Consider the following 13,739-nt stretch of genomic DNA (forward strand, 5'->3'; position numbering starts at 1 on the left):
TTGTCTGAGGTGGAAATGGAGTATAATCACAGGGAAGTGGGTTGGAGCGTGAAGTGGGAATGGGGACTTGGTGACCATAGATCTCCCTGCTTGCCACATCTGAAGGAAGAGCCTGCACACGTTGACCTCCGTGCACCAGTCTAAGGCTTGAAAATAAGTCACCTATCACAGGAGGGGCTGTGTGGTCTGCTCCCTGCCTGGCTAATGCCAGCTTTGGCTCTTAGAAGATGTGTTAGGTGAGCATACTGGTGCTGGTGCTCATGGACCCTCCCCTTGCTGAGGACTCCTTCTCAGCCTGACACTTTCTTCTTTTTTTTCTTTTTTTCGGAGCTGGGGACCAAACCCAGGGCCTTGCACTTGCTAGGCAAGCGCTCTACCACTGAGCTAAACCTCCAACCCCAATTGCCTGACACTTTAGAAGCAGTGTTAGGCAGAGTTGGGGAAAGCCTTGCATGGTGCTCTCTTGGTTTGGGCTTACAGCAAGAACCCAGGTAGGTACTTTGTGACATTATGTCTGCTGTTGTAGGTTTTTAAGTTTTCTATTTTATTTTTTGAGTCTAGGTTTACTTCACAGTCCAGATTGGCCTAGAAATGACATGTAGCCCATGCTGTAGTCTCAGTGATCCTCCTGCCTTGGTCTCCCATTTGGCACACACACCTCCACAAAGGGTTATCATTGTGTACCCCTTTCTGGCCTAGTACTCACTATGCAGACCAGGTTGGGTTCAAATTCCTAAGAGTTCTGCTCTCTAGCTGGGATTAAAGGAGGCTGCCACTGTGCCTGGCAGCATGCATTCATTTTTAAATGTAAATATTTGGTTTTGCTTCAGCAGGATTTGAGTATTGGGTTCCAGTTGGGGAAACCAAAGTTATCTTAGTTCTTTACAAACTTTTTACACTTTTGTGTGTGTGTGTGTGTGTGTGTGTGTGTGTGTGTGTGTGTGTGTGTGTGTGCATGTGGGTATCAGACCATCTCACTGTTCCCTGGTTCTTTTATGAAAGATGATAGATTAAGATGGTTTTTGTTTGTTTTGAGACAAGATCTCGCTGTGTGTTCCTGGCTGTCTTGCAACTCACTACTATGTAAACCAGGCTGGCCTTGAACTCAAAGATCTGCCTGCCTCTGCTTCCTGACTCTGTGCCACTGTGCATGACTTAGGCTGGCTGGCTTGCTTACTCCTTCCTCCCTCCCCCCCCCCTCCCTCCCTCCCTCCCTCCCTCCCTCCCTCCCTCCCTTCCTTCCTTCCTTCCTTCCTTCCTTCCAAAAAAGACTTGTACGTATGTGTATGTATGTGCAGATGTCCATGGAAGTCAGAAGGGCATTGAATCCTTTGGGGCTGGAATTACAGTTATTTGTGAGCCACATCAATGTGGGTGCAGGGATCTAAACCCATCCTCTGTGGAGCAGAAAGCACTTTTAATTGGTGATCTGTCTCTCTAGATTAAGATTTTTATATCTGCTGCTATGGTTTGAAATTACATTTAAGGCTGGTACCTCACCACCATCACCACACACCCACAGTTAAGAAATATCATATATACTCATATATATACATATATATACATATATATATGCTTCTGAATTTCTGAACCCCTTTATAAAAGTTTTATTCATAGATTATTCATACATGCACATAAGTCTTTTTTTTTTTTTTTTAAGGAAAAAAGGAATGAGCCAGCCAGCCTAATGAAAAGGAGAGTAGGCTAGGAGCTTGGGGCTAGGCTAGACTGTCTCTCTGTCTTGGAACTTTTTCCATTTTAATTGTTTTATGTGTGTGGGGGGGAGTGCATATGCTGTGGTGTGTTTGTGGACACCTTACAGGAGTCAGTTCTTATTTTTCAATCTTGTCATCAGACTTGGCAGCAAATGTCTACATTGCCTTGCATTTCACCCCCCCCACACCCCCTACACACACACCCAATAGGGTCTCATGTAGCCCAGGCTGGCCTTGAACTCTTGCTCCTCCTGCTTCTACTTCCCTACAATTAAAGGTGTGCATTATCATACCTGACCAAGCTGTGTAGTCTTCAGATCTAAATTTGATGTCAGTTGAATAAGAGCACCTTGCAGTTGATAAAAATTGGGTGTATTATGATTATCGAGTGAACAGTCATTAAGCAACATATTCTGAAGCCAAAAACTTATGCTGGTATGCATGTGGAAAAATTTGAGCCCTGTGTACCCTACTAATGGAAAGCAACTTCAGAAACGGTTTGACACCCTCGCCCTTTTTTTTTCTCCCTGCCTTCTTCCTCTCCCCTCCCCTCTAGCTGTGTAGCCCAGTTGGCCCTGAACTTAGAATCCTGCTGAGTTCTGGGCTTAGAGACATGTACCACCATGCCTGGCTTTGACAGTTCCTTAGTTGATTGAAAATGTTTAGCATCAGTGTTCATAACAACAAAGGAGGGATGAAGAAATGACTCAGCAGTTAGGAGCTTTAGCGTGGTGCTCTTCCAGAGGATCTGAGGTAGGGTCCCAGCACTCAAGTCAGGTGGCTTGTGGTCTGTAACTCTAGTTCTGATGCCTCTGGCCTCTGCAGACTCCTACACACTCCTTTATACATAATTTAAAATCTTAAAATAACAATAACGGGAGGAAAACCCCAAAATGTCCATCAGCATTATCTGATGACTAGGTAATTAAAATATGCATTTGTGCATGTCACTCAAAAAGGAAGGAGGCTGTGCCTGGTGACACACCTTTAATGCCAGCACTTGGGAGGCAGAGGCAGGTGGGTGTCTGAGAGGTTGGCCTGGTGTACATACTGAGTTCTAGGACAGCCAGATACATAACATGGACTGTGTCTAAAAAAAAAAAAACCAAATAAACAAGAAATACATATATTTCATTTGAGCCTCAGAAGTGTGGATATAAAGGTCTGTGTTTATATGATTCTGTTTCTAAGCAGGATCCAGAACAGATAATTTTATAGGGACAGCAAGTAGATTTGCGGTTTCTTTTTTTTTTTTTTTTCTTTTTTTTGGAGCTGGGGACCGAACCCAGGGCTAAATCCCCAACCCCAGATTTGCGGTTTCATAGGGCTTCCAGGTGTGGTGGGATATGGACTGACAAGAGTGTGTTTATTATTTCTTTCTTTTTTTTTTTAAAGATTTATTTACTTATTTTATGTGAGTACACTGTCTTCAGACACACATTACAGATGGTTGTGGGCCACTATGTGGTTGCTGGGAATTGAACTTAGGACCTCTGGAAGAGCAGTCAGTGCTCTTAACCACTGAGCCATCTCTCCAGCCCGTGTTTATTATGTCTTTTTGAGATAAGTAAATGTGTTAAAGTTGTGACAGTTGCATGTTTCCTAGACTGTACTAAGAACCAGTGAAATACACACTATATGGGCCACCTCAGTAATACACACTACATGGGCCACCTCAGTAAAGCTGTTATTTAAAACATAGTTATAGGCTGGGATGGCTCTTTGGGTAAAAGCTTTTGCACCAAGCCTCATGATTCAAGTTCCATCCCAGAAATCATATAGTAGAAGGAAAGAACAGCTCTTGCAAGTTGTCCTTTAACCTCCATAACTGCTGTAGCGTGTGCACCACACATACACACAAAATAATGTAATTCTGTTAAAAGCGTGTTCAGTAAAAATATTTAAAATAGGGCTGGAGAGATGGCTCAGTGGTTAAGAGCACTGACTGCTCTTCCAGAGGTCCTGAGTTCAATTCCCAGCAACCACATGGTGGCTCACAACCATCTGTAATGGGATCTGCTGCCTTCTTCTGGTGTGTCTGAAGACAGCTGCAGTGTACTCAGATACATAAAATAAATAAATAAATCTTTAAAAAAATATTTAAAATACATATTTATTAGTAAATGAGAAAAGTAAATTGTAATGTTCCTTTTAGTATTTTTGTTTATAACCAGAATATTTTGTTTGTTTATTTTTGAGATAGGGATACATCCTGTGTAGCTCAGCTTGCTTGAAACTCACTATGTAGCCTAGGCTACCCTTCAACTCATGGCAATCCTCCTGTCTCAGAATCTTGCATTCTGGCTGTAGGCATGTACCAGTATGCCTGTCTGGTTTGGCTGTGCAGTGTTGTATGGCTTTGACCTTCTCATTCTAGTACTATACAGAATGGTTTTGTAACCTTAACAAATCCTCTGGGTTCTACCTGTTGAGCTTTCCCCTGCCCTTGGCAATCTTGTTTTTAATGTCCCATGATTTTGCCTTTCCAGAATGTCATATATATATATATATATATATGAATATATATATATATATATATCATTATTTTTAGTTTTTATTTATTTTGCCTTGAACTGGTTTTCAACTTGATCAATAGCTGAACATGACCTTGAACTTCTGATCTTCTTGCCTCCACTCCCCCCCCCCCCCCCAGCGTTAGAATTACAGGTATGTGCCATTATTCTCAGTTACAGTATTGACAATGGGGCCTAGACCAGCAAGAGCTATATCCCAGTCCCTGTATGTTATTTTAGGTGGGCTTCATTCCTTAGTAGTGTGAATGCATGACTTACATGGCTTGTTAGCTTTTTTAAAGCATTAATTATCCCACAATCTCTGTGCCGCTTTTAGCCTTTTATCCATTGAAAGATGTGATTTTTTTTTTTTTTTCTATTTTAAAAGTCTGGATGGGGCTTGGGGTGGGTGGGGTGGGGTGGAGAGATGGCTCAGAGGTTAAGAGCTCTGGATGCTCTTCCAGAGGTCCAGGTCCTGAGTTAAATTCCCAGCAGCTACATGGTGGCTCACAATCATCTGTAATGTAATTTAGTGTCTTCTGGCCTGCAAGCAGAACACTGTATACATAATAAGTACATAATAAATAAATAAATACATAATAAATAAATCTTTAACAAGAAAAGTTTGGACAGGGCTGGAGAGACGGCTCAGAGGTTAATAAACCACTACTTGCTCTTCCAGAGGACACAAGTTCAATTCCTAGCTCACAACTGTCTGTAACTTCAGTTTCAGGGGACTTGACACTCTTACATGGACATACATGCAGGCTAATAAACACCAATGCAAGTAAAATAAAAAATAAACTAATTTTTAAACATTTGGGCATTATAAGTGGCAGTGCTTCCTGTTTTTATGTATTAAGTGTAAGGAACTTGCCTGTTCCTCCTTAACAGCTTCTAGGTAATTATTTTGGCTGGGTTGTTGAACAAGTGTTACTGGGATTTCATGGCCCTTAGTGAAATATGGGCCCATCCTGGAACTGTTTGTTAAGGATATGAAGGCTAATACACTATGTAGGACCATGAGTTTTTTAAAAAAATTATTTTTAATTAATTAGTTAAAAAACATTGAAGTTGGAGAGATGACTCAGCAGTTAAGATCACTGATTGCACTTCTAGAGGATCTGGGTTCAATTCTCAGCATGCAGATGGCAGCTCACAACTGTCTGTAACTCCAGTTCCAGGGGACCCCACGCTCTCAAACAAATATACATGCAGGCAAAATACCAATGCACATAAAGTAAATATAAAATAAACTATTTAAAAAATGGAGAGATGGCTCAGCAGTTAAGAGCACAGATTGCTCTTCCAGAGGTCCTGCGTTCAAATTCCAGCATCCACATGGTGGCTCACAACCATCTGTAATGGGGTCTGGTGCCCTCTTCTGGTGTGTCTGAAGACAGCAGTAGTGTACTCATATAATAAATAAGTCTTTGCTTAAAAAGAAGTTGGGAATCCCTGGAATAATTGTTATTATTCTTTTTTTGGCAGGGACAGTGCAGGTCTAGTTGGCTGTACAACCTCGGGCTTTCTATGTTGCTGAGCTCGGCTGCAGCGCTCCTGCTGTTCTTCTCTGTCTATTGATGGCTGAGATTACAGGAGTGTTGCTGGACCTAGCTAGTCCTGAGTTCCTGCTAGATAAAAGCAATCGACAGGATAAAGACAAAATGAAACCATCTCTTCTTTAGGAAGTTTGTCTTATCAAACATAAGATTAGTTAGAGGTATAACTTTGTGGGTGTTTTGAGACTGGGTCTCACTGTGTAGTCCTGGCTATCCTGGAACTCATTCTCCTGACCATGCTGGCCTCATCCTGAACTTGCAGAGATTTGCCTGCTTCTGCCTCCCAAATGCTGGGATTACAGGTGTGCCACATGCCTAGCATAGACCCATAACTTTTTAGTAGAGCAGGTAAAAAAGTTCTTCAGTCATGGATGATTGTAAGCTACCATGTGGGTTCTAGGAACCAAACCTGGGTCCTCTGCAAGGGCAGTAAGTGTCTGTCTGAACCCTTGAGCCCCTTTGTTTTGTTTTCTGAGGTAGGGCTTCTTGTAGCTTAGACTCTGTGTAGTCAAGGACAGCCTTGGACTTCTGGTCCTCCAGTTTTGTCCCTTGAGTGCTGGGATCTCGGTTTTATACCACCATGTCCAATTTTATGTTATGCTGGGGTTAAATCTAGACCTTTATACATGCCAGACAAATACTCTACCAACTGAACTACACCCCCAGCCTTAGATTTAGTTGTTACTAATGCCTTTTAGTGCCTAAGGAAACATTTTTAGCTGATTTTCTTAGGCATGGGTAGGATAGATTTTTCTGAGGGATTTAAAAAAGAAAAAAAAAACCAGTTTCTAAAAACAAACAGAAAATAAAAGTGAGGTTAGAACTAGCATATGACCCAGCTGTAGTACTCCTACAGCACCCAGAAGTGTCCAGCATAACCTACATGTCCATGTTAAGGCACCATTCACCATAGCTGAGGTCTGGACTCAGCCCCGCAACCCATCAGGAAATGAGTGGGTAATGAAACTGGTTTATGTACAGCGTGGAGTTTTATGTAGAGAGACAATGTCTCCAAAAAAGCAAAAAGAAGAGGAATTGTGTAACTTGCATAATGGATAGAGCCAGAGATCATCATATAAAGTGAAATAAACCAGATTCAGAAAGACAAATGCTGCATATTTTCTCTGTAGCAGAATCTGTTTTTTTGTTTTTTTGTCTTTTTTTTTCCAGAGCTGGGGACCGAACCCAGGGCCTTGCGCTTGCTAGGCAAGTGCTCTACCATTGAGCTAAATCCCCAACCCTAGAATCTATGTTTTTAAAAAGTATTTAAAACATGAAAATAGAAGGTAGATTATTTAGCCACAGGAAGGGGACAAGTTAGGAGAGGGTAAAGGCACAAGAGAGGCTAATGATAGATAGCATGTGTTAAAATGTTGTAATGAACCCATCGTTTTGTATAATGAGTACATACTAAAAATGTCCCTGAGGATTATATTACCACCCCGGCCACACGCAAGCTGTGATGTGAGGCTCCTAGGATACCGTTCTTTGTTTAGATGAAATAGTCAATTTTAGTAGCATTTTTTTAAAAGTATTTATTATATATAAGTACACTCTCCGTAGCTGTCTTCAGACACACCAGAAGAGGGCATCAGATCTCATTACAGATGGTTGTGAGCCACCATGTGGTTGCTGGGATTTGAACTCAGGACCTCTGGATGAGCAGTTGGTGCTCTTAACCACTGAGCCATCTCTCCAGCCCTTTAGTAGCATTTCTTAGAGAGTGAAGACTTTATAATTGTTGCCTTCAGGTCTTATTTTATTTTACTTTTTTAAATAAGGTCTCACATACTCAGGTTGTCCTTGAATTCAGTAAGTAGTTAAGGACGACCTTGAACTTTCTGGCCTTGAAAGTCCTGGAAGTGCTAAAGTCATTGGCTTGTGTCACTACTCCCTGACTGGCCTTCAGTATTTAGATGACTAAAGCTGCACAGAGAAGGGACTTTGTTGAGACACTCCTTCCCTCATACCCTCTGGCTTTGCTTCCCTGTAATGTGGAAAAGCGCAGAAAGAGCTCTCTATGGTTTTGGGGTTCCCACATCATTTTGCAGTAGCAGGGAACTGAACAAAAGACCTGTGGTGTGGACTGCCTGCAAATGACACGTGTTTCTCCATATGACCCTGCTTAACACTTTTCCAGCAACAGGCAAAGAAAAGAAGTTGTTTTAAGTATTTCTTAGCTGTGGAACTTTTCTTAGCAAGTCACTTTCCTGTGGTACCAGTTGGAGATGCAACTTTCCCTACCTTATAGAATTGGTCTGATACAGAGAGGTTCAAGTTACCACTTATGTCAGTTACTCAGATCTTCACAGTACTGGGGACTGAGCCTGCACCTCCAGTGTGCTCTGCAAGGGCTCTACCGCTGAGCTGCGTCTCCTGCTCTCCACTTTTCCTGTTGATGTTGAGACAGGGTCTCACTGACTGTCTAGGCTGCTTTACTGTTTATGTTGCCTGCTAGGTTTTGAATTTGTGGTTTTCCTGACTTACCTGGAATTACAATCCAAATTTAACAGGCTAGGTTTTAGTGACTTTTGATATTAAATGTAGATGGTGCAGCTAATGTTAAAGGAGTTCATTAGCATAGAGAATAGATGAACATCAGGAAGTTTCTAACCTCTTTGGAAAGATAAATGATAAAATACATAGTTGAATTAGATATTTCATGAGTGTCTATCAAGATCCTGACCTTGTTACATATTAAATTAGGGTTTTTTTTCTATACACCCCCCCAAAAAAATACAGGGTTTCTTTTTGTGGTCTTGGCTGTCCTGGAACTCACTCTGGAGACCAATCTGGTCTTGAATTCAGCAACTGCCTGCCTCTGCCTCCCGAGTGCTGGGACTAAAGGTGTGTGCCACTAAACTCAGCTGTATCGGAGACTTTTGTGTTCCTTGTTGTTGTTGTTTTGTTTCTGGTGTGAGTACTGAACTCCACTCAAGGTCTTGCACATGCTAGGCTAAATTCTAACCAACTACGAATATATATAAATTACTAAGTATAACAGATTGCATAATGAGGGACTTAATTGGTCAGAATAGAATAGAAAGAATAGGAAACTACACATGGGAATGGCCAGGTCCCTAGGCTACTAAACATGGTTAAGGAAGAAGACACTTCTAGGCTAGGGGCCATACCTTGTTGGATGCCTAGCCTTGTAGCTTTGCCTAGCTAGATAGCAGAATCATTGTGGGGTTTATGTTGGCAGAAGATTTTAGAAATCAGCATTCTAGAACTTAGTGGGTAGGTTCTATTTACAAGGAAATGTATCACCAAAAGCACTAGACTGTGAAGTTGTTGAGTGAGGTGTTAGAGGAAGCTGCTGGCCTCTACTCCATGCATCGTGGGAGTCAAAACAGCTGTCTGTGGTTGGGTTCTAGGGAAGCTGGCTAAATGGTGGAGGCCTGGTGAGAGTTGAATAATGGAACCAGAATGAAAAGCTTCTGAGTTTGCATTAGTGTCTCTCTATTGTCTCTACTGACAAACTTAATATCAGCTACCAGGAAAAAGTAATGATTTCATCCTTGTTTTTGGCCAATGGACAATGGAGAGTAGATTATTATTTTCAGATTATTATCTTGTCATCTCCACCTCCATTTTTTGAGGACAGGATTTCACTATTTAACCTAGTTTGGCCTTGAATTCACAATCTTTCTGCCTTAGCCTTCTGAGTGTTAGAATTTCAAATGTGTACAACCGTAGCCAACTTTAGTTTGTTTCTTTAACACAGTATTGACTTAAACTACGTCTTATTCTGGCCCAGGATAACCTGTGCTTTGTTTTTTTTTCATCATAGGTTTATTTGAGTTGTTTATAAACTTCATTTACTGTGTGTACTCTGTGTGTGTGCATGCACACTTATGTGCCTACTTTGAAAAAGGCCAGAGAACAACCTTGGGTTCATTCTGCAGATGATGTTCATACTCTTTTTTTTTTTTTTTTTGGTTCTTTTTTTTTCGGAGCTAGGGACCGAACCCAGGGCCTTGCGCTTCCTAGGTAAGCGCTCTACCACTGAGCTAAATCCCTGGCCCCGTGTTCATACTCTTTTTGAGGTAGGGCTTTAACTGGCCTGGAATTCACGAAGTAGGCCAGGCTGGATGGCCAGCAAATCCCAAGGATCTTATTTCTATCTTCCCAGTACTTGGAACAGACATCGCTATGCTCATTTACATTCTTTTGTTAGACTCTCAGAGATCTGCCTCTTAGGAGGAGCTGGGATTTAAGGGCTGGACCACCACATCTGACACCCGTATCAGTGGCTTACAATTACTTGTAGATCTGATGGAATCTGGTGCTTCTGGCCTCTGAGCCTGCACACATTGGTCCTCTAGAAGAGCAGCCAGTGCTCCTAATAGCTGAGCCTTCTCTCCAGCCCCTGAGATTGATTTATTAGCTATTATTGTATGTGTGTTTATGCATACACATGCATGTGTATCATGAATCCCATGTGAAAGGTTGAGGAACCTGTTGTCATTCCACTGTGCTAGAAATTAAAGTTATCAGCTGGTTCTGCAAGTGTTTTTACTTTCTGTATTGTCTTGTTGACCCAATTTCCAGCAATTCCGTTATTTTTACTTATTTATTGTTTTGTTTTTCACTATGTATCACTGACTGGAACTCAACTTATGTAGACTAGGTTGGCCTTGAACTCACAGAGATCCACTTGCCTCTGCTACTCTTGTGTTGGGATCACCAGGTCCCACAGTGTTCCACGGCTTGGATAGTCCCTAGCAGTTCTTGGAAGTCATGTAGTGCAATTCTTACAACTTTACAGTTTTACCTAGTGTTTATAGTTTTAGTCTTTACATTAGGTGCTTGATTTATCTTGAATTAATTTTATATGTTAAGATTAGGGTTGAGGTTCATTTTTTTTCTCCTTGTGGATATAAGGTTGTGCAAGTATTGTCAACGTTTATTGTAAAGGTTCTACTTTTGCTTACTTGCTTGTTTGGTGGTAATGTTTTGTTTTGTTTTGTTTTACATTTTTATTTAATTTTCTTTTTGAGGCCGGTCTCATTTTACATAGCCCTCACTGTCTTGGAATTTAGGTGGCCTCAGAATGACCTGACTGTCTCTGCATCCAAGTTTTGGGATTAAAGTGTTAGGGTTGAGGATTTAGCTCAGTGGTAGAGCACTTGCCTAGCAAGCGCAAAGCCCTGGGTTCGGTCCCCAGCTCTGAAAAAAAAGAAAAAGGATCGGGATTAAAGTGTATGCCTTGGGGTTGGGGATTTAGCTCAGTGGTAGAGTGCTTGCCTAGGAAGCGCAAGGCCCTGGGTTCGGTCCCCAGCTCCGAAAAAAAAAAAAAAAAGAAAAAGAAAAAAAATGTATGCCTCTACACAATTAATAGATACATATTTTTTATAAGAATGGTTTAAGTCAGGTGGTAGTGGCACATAACTTAAGTCCCAGCACCCAGGAGGCAGAGGTAGGCAGATCTCTTGAGTTCAAGGCTAGCCTCGAGCATAGTCTGCATAGATAACCAGAGAAATCCTGGCTTAAAAAACAAAACGAATATTTTTTTTAAAAATTATTTTATTCTATGTGTATGTTTTACTTGCTGGTATATATGTACACCATGTGTTTGCCCAGTGTCCAAGGAGCTCAGAAGAGGCCATTCCCTGGAACTGGAATTACAATTGTGAGCAGCCATGTGGGTTCTGGGAATTGAATTTGGGTCCTCTAGTTGAATAGCAGGTACCCTTAACCCCCTGTGCCATTTCTCTAGTGCCCAAAACAAATAATTTATTGAAAAGTAAGGGAGTAGTGAGCTTAGGCAGTAGTGAGTGTGTAGAGTACTGCCTTTCAGTATTCATGAAGTTACTTAGACTTGGTTCTCCTCAAGCATAGTGTTGTGCAACCCATGCTTATGTGACTTAGTCCATTGTGTTCTGTTTTGTTACAGGAATTTTACTTGTTTTCCTTAGATTGTATCAGACAGTAAAAACATAAACCAAAGACCAAAAGACATATTTGATAACACTAAAAGTATTGCTTTAATTTTGTCTCCTCTTCCTGACGTACCAGGTTTAACTTTACAAAAGCAAGTCTAAATAAATAGGAAGTCCCAGACCAGCCAGAGCTATGTAGTGAGACACTGCCTCAATGATCCTGTTTTAGTAGTAGTAGCAGCAGCAGTAGCAGTAGTAATAATAATAAAAATAACAACAATAGTAATATTGTGTTGGTTATGTTCATTTGTAGTCCCACCTATGTGGGAGACAGAGGCAGCAGAAGAGTTACTGGAGTACAAGTTCAAGGCTACCCTGGGTAAAAGCCAGACCCTATCTGAAAAAAAGAGAAAACCATCCTTTAAGAGAATGTGATAGTCTTATAATGCTTTCACTGTCTAAGGGATATAGTTAATTATTTTGTTGTACTAGGGATTGATCCCAGAGCCGCCTCACACATGCTAGGCATGCATTTTACCCACATGTCCTTAGAGTAACATGTCTTTAGCCCTGGTGCATTTCATTGTAAAAGAAGTAATGAAATGAAAGTTGTAGTAATACAATGCATAGAAAATTATGAACTGATTTTTGATGTGATTTGCAAATTTGCCTGTGAAATGTGAATATGAAGGATGCTTTGGTTAATAAATTACTACCTAACAAGTGCAAGTGGTTAATCTACAGCCATAAGAAAGTGTGTTGGCCTCTGAACTCTGGGCTTCAAGCGCATACTTGCTGCCAGAAGTCTGTGATTCTGCCTGGCTGAGGGGTACAGGGACCAGGTATTGCCTTGAAGTTGCTATTGAGACTGCTTTCCTGGTTCTTAAGTAGTCCTCACCCTGTTTGCAACCCAAGCTCATCCCAGTCTCTCTTATTTGCCAGGACTTTGCAGTCTCTGCCACTTCCCAGGCTTACTGTTTTGTGAATTAAATTAGACCTGAGAAAAACAAACTAAACACCCAACCCAAACAAAAACCCCAACCATTTATTTTGTGTTTCCTAAGTTTGGTTCAGCAAGATCTTCTATCTGGCTCCTTATTTATTGTGTATGCCTAATTTTTCTCCCCTTTGTTTTTCCTTTAGAATCATTGATTAAATCCTATCCTGTTTTTGTATGTTCTTTTTTTTTTTTACGACATTTTGTTACAGGTTTTGTTCTTTATGCTTTTTAAAAAATATTTATTATGTATATATCATACAACTTTCTGCCTGCATGTAGGCAGAAGAGGGTACCAGATCTCATTAGAGATGGTTGTGAGCCACCTTGTGGTTGCTGGGAATTGAACTCAGAACCTCTGGAAGAGCAGTCAGTGCTCTTAACCACTGAGCCATTTCGCCAGCCCCCCCCCCTTTTTTTTTTTTGGTTCTTTTTTTCCGGAGCTGGGGACCGAACCCAGGGCCTTGCGCTTCCTAGGTAAGCGCTCTACCACTGAGCTAAATCCCCAGCCCCCCTTTATGCTATTCTTACCTGGTACATTTAACCTTGTTTTTGATTCACTTATCAAATCTTTTTGAGAGTCTACACAAAATTTTATGTTTTCTTTGTTGTTGGTTTAGAATTCTGTCTACAGAATGTCTTTGTAAATCCACTTTACCTTTTTGTTGTGGTTTTGGTAGAGATGGTGATGCCTATACTCTTAGCACATAGGCATCTGGGATAGGAAGAATTGTCCTGGGCTATAGTAAGTTCCAGGCCAGCCTAGGCTTGGCTATACTAAGACCCTGTCTCAAAGAAAACAAATACTTGTGTGCGTGCGTGCGTGCGTGTGTGTGTGTGTGTGTGTGTGTGTGTGTGTGTGTGTGTGTGTGTGTATACGTATACCTTGCTACCTCATCCTCCTGGGTGCTGGGATTACACTCGTGTACCACCACCCCTGGGTCCTGGAAAAGAGAGCTCCTGGAATAGGAGTCAGGCACTCCACTGACAGCTGTATGCCAGCCCCGTCCAGCCCTTAAAAAAACAAGACGTGTGTCTCATGTATGTGTTTATGGTATATGTATGTA

General features: G+C 41.3%; 1 long non-coding RNA gene across 1 annotated transcript; it reads right to left on the bottom strand.

Moving 5' to 3' along the window:
* Positions 1-890: 890 nt before the first annotated feature.
* Positions 891-2,807, bottom strand: LOC148004352 (uncharacterized). The gene is made up of 2 exons (XR_015628063.1): positions 1,956-2,807; positions 891-1,117 (listed from the first exon to the last, which is right to left on the bottom strand). It is a non-coding gene; the product is annotated as an uncharacterized LOC148004352 (long non-coding RNA).
* Between the last annotated feature and the right edge of the window lie 10,932 nt (positions 2,808-13,739).

The sequence above is a fragment of the Rattus norvegicus genome, chromosome 8 (genome assembly GCF_021556685.1).
Source record: "Rattus norvegicus strain SHRSP/BbbUtx chromosome 8, alternate assembly SHRSP_T2T, whole genome shotgun sequence".
In the NCBI taxonomy this organism is placed as follows: Eukaryota; Metazoa; Chordata; class Mammalia; order Rodentia; family Muridae; genus Rattus; species Rattus norvegicus.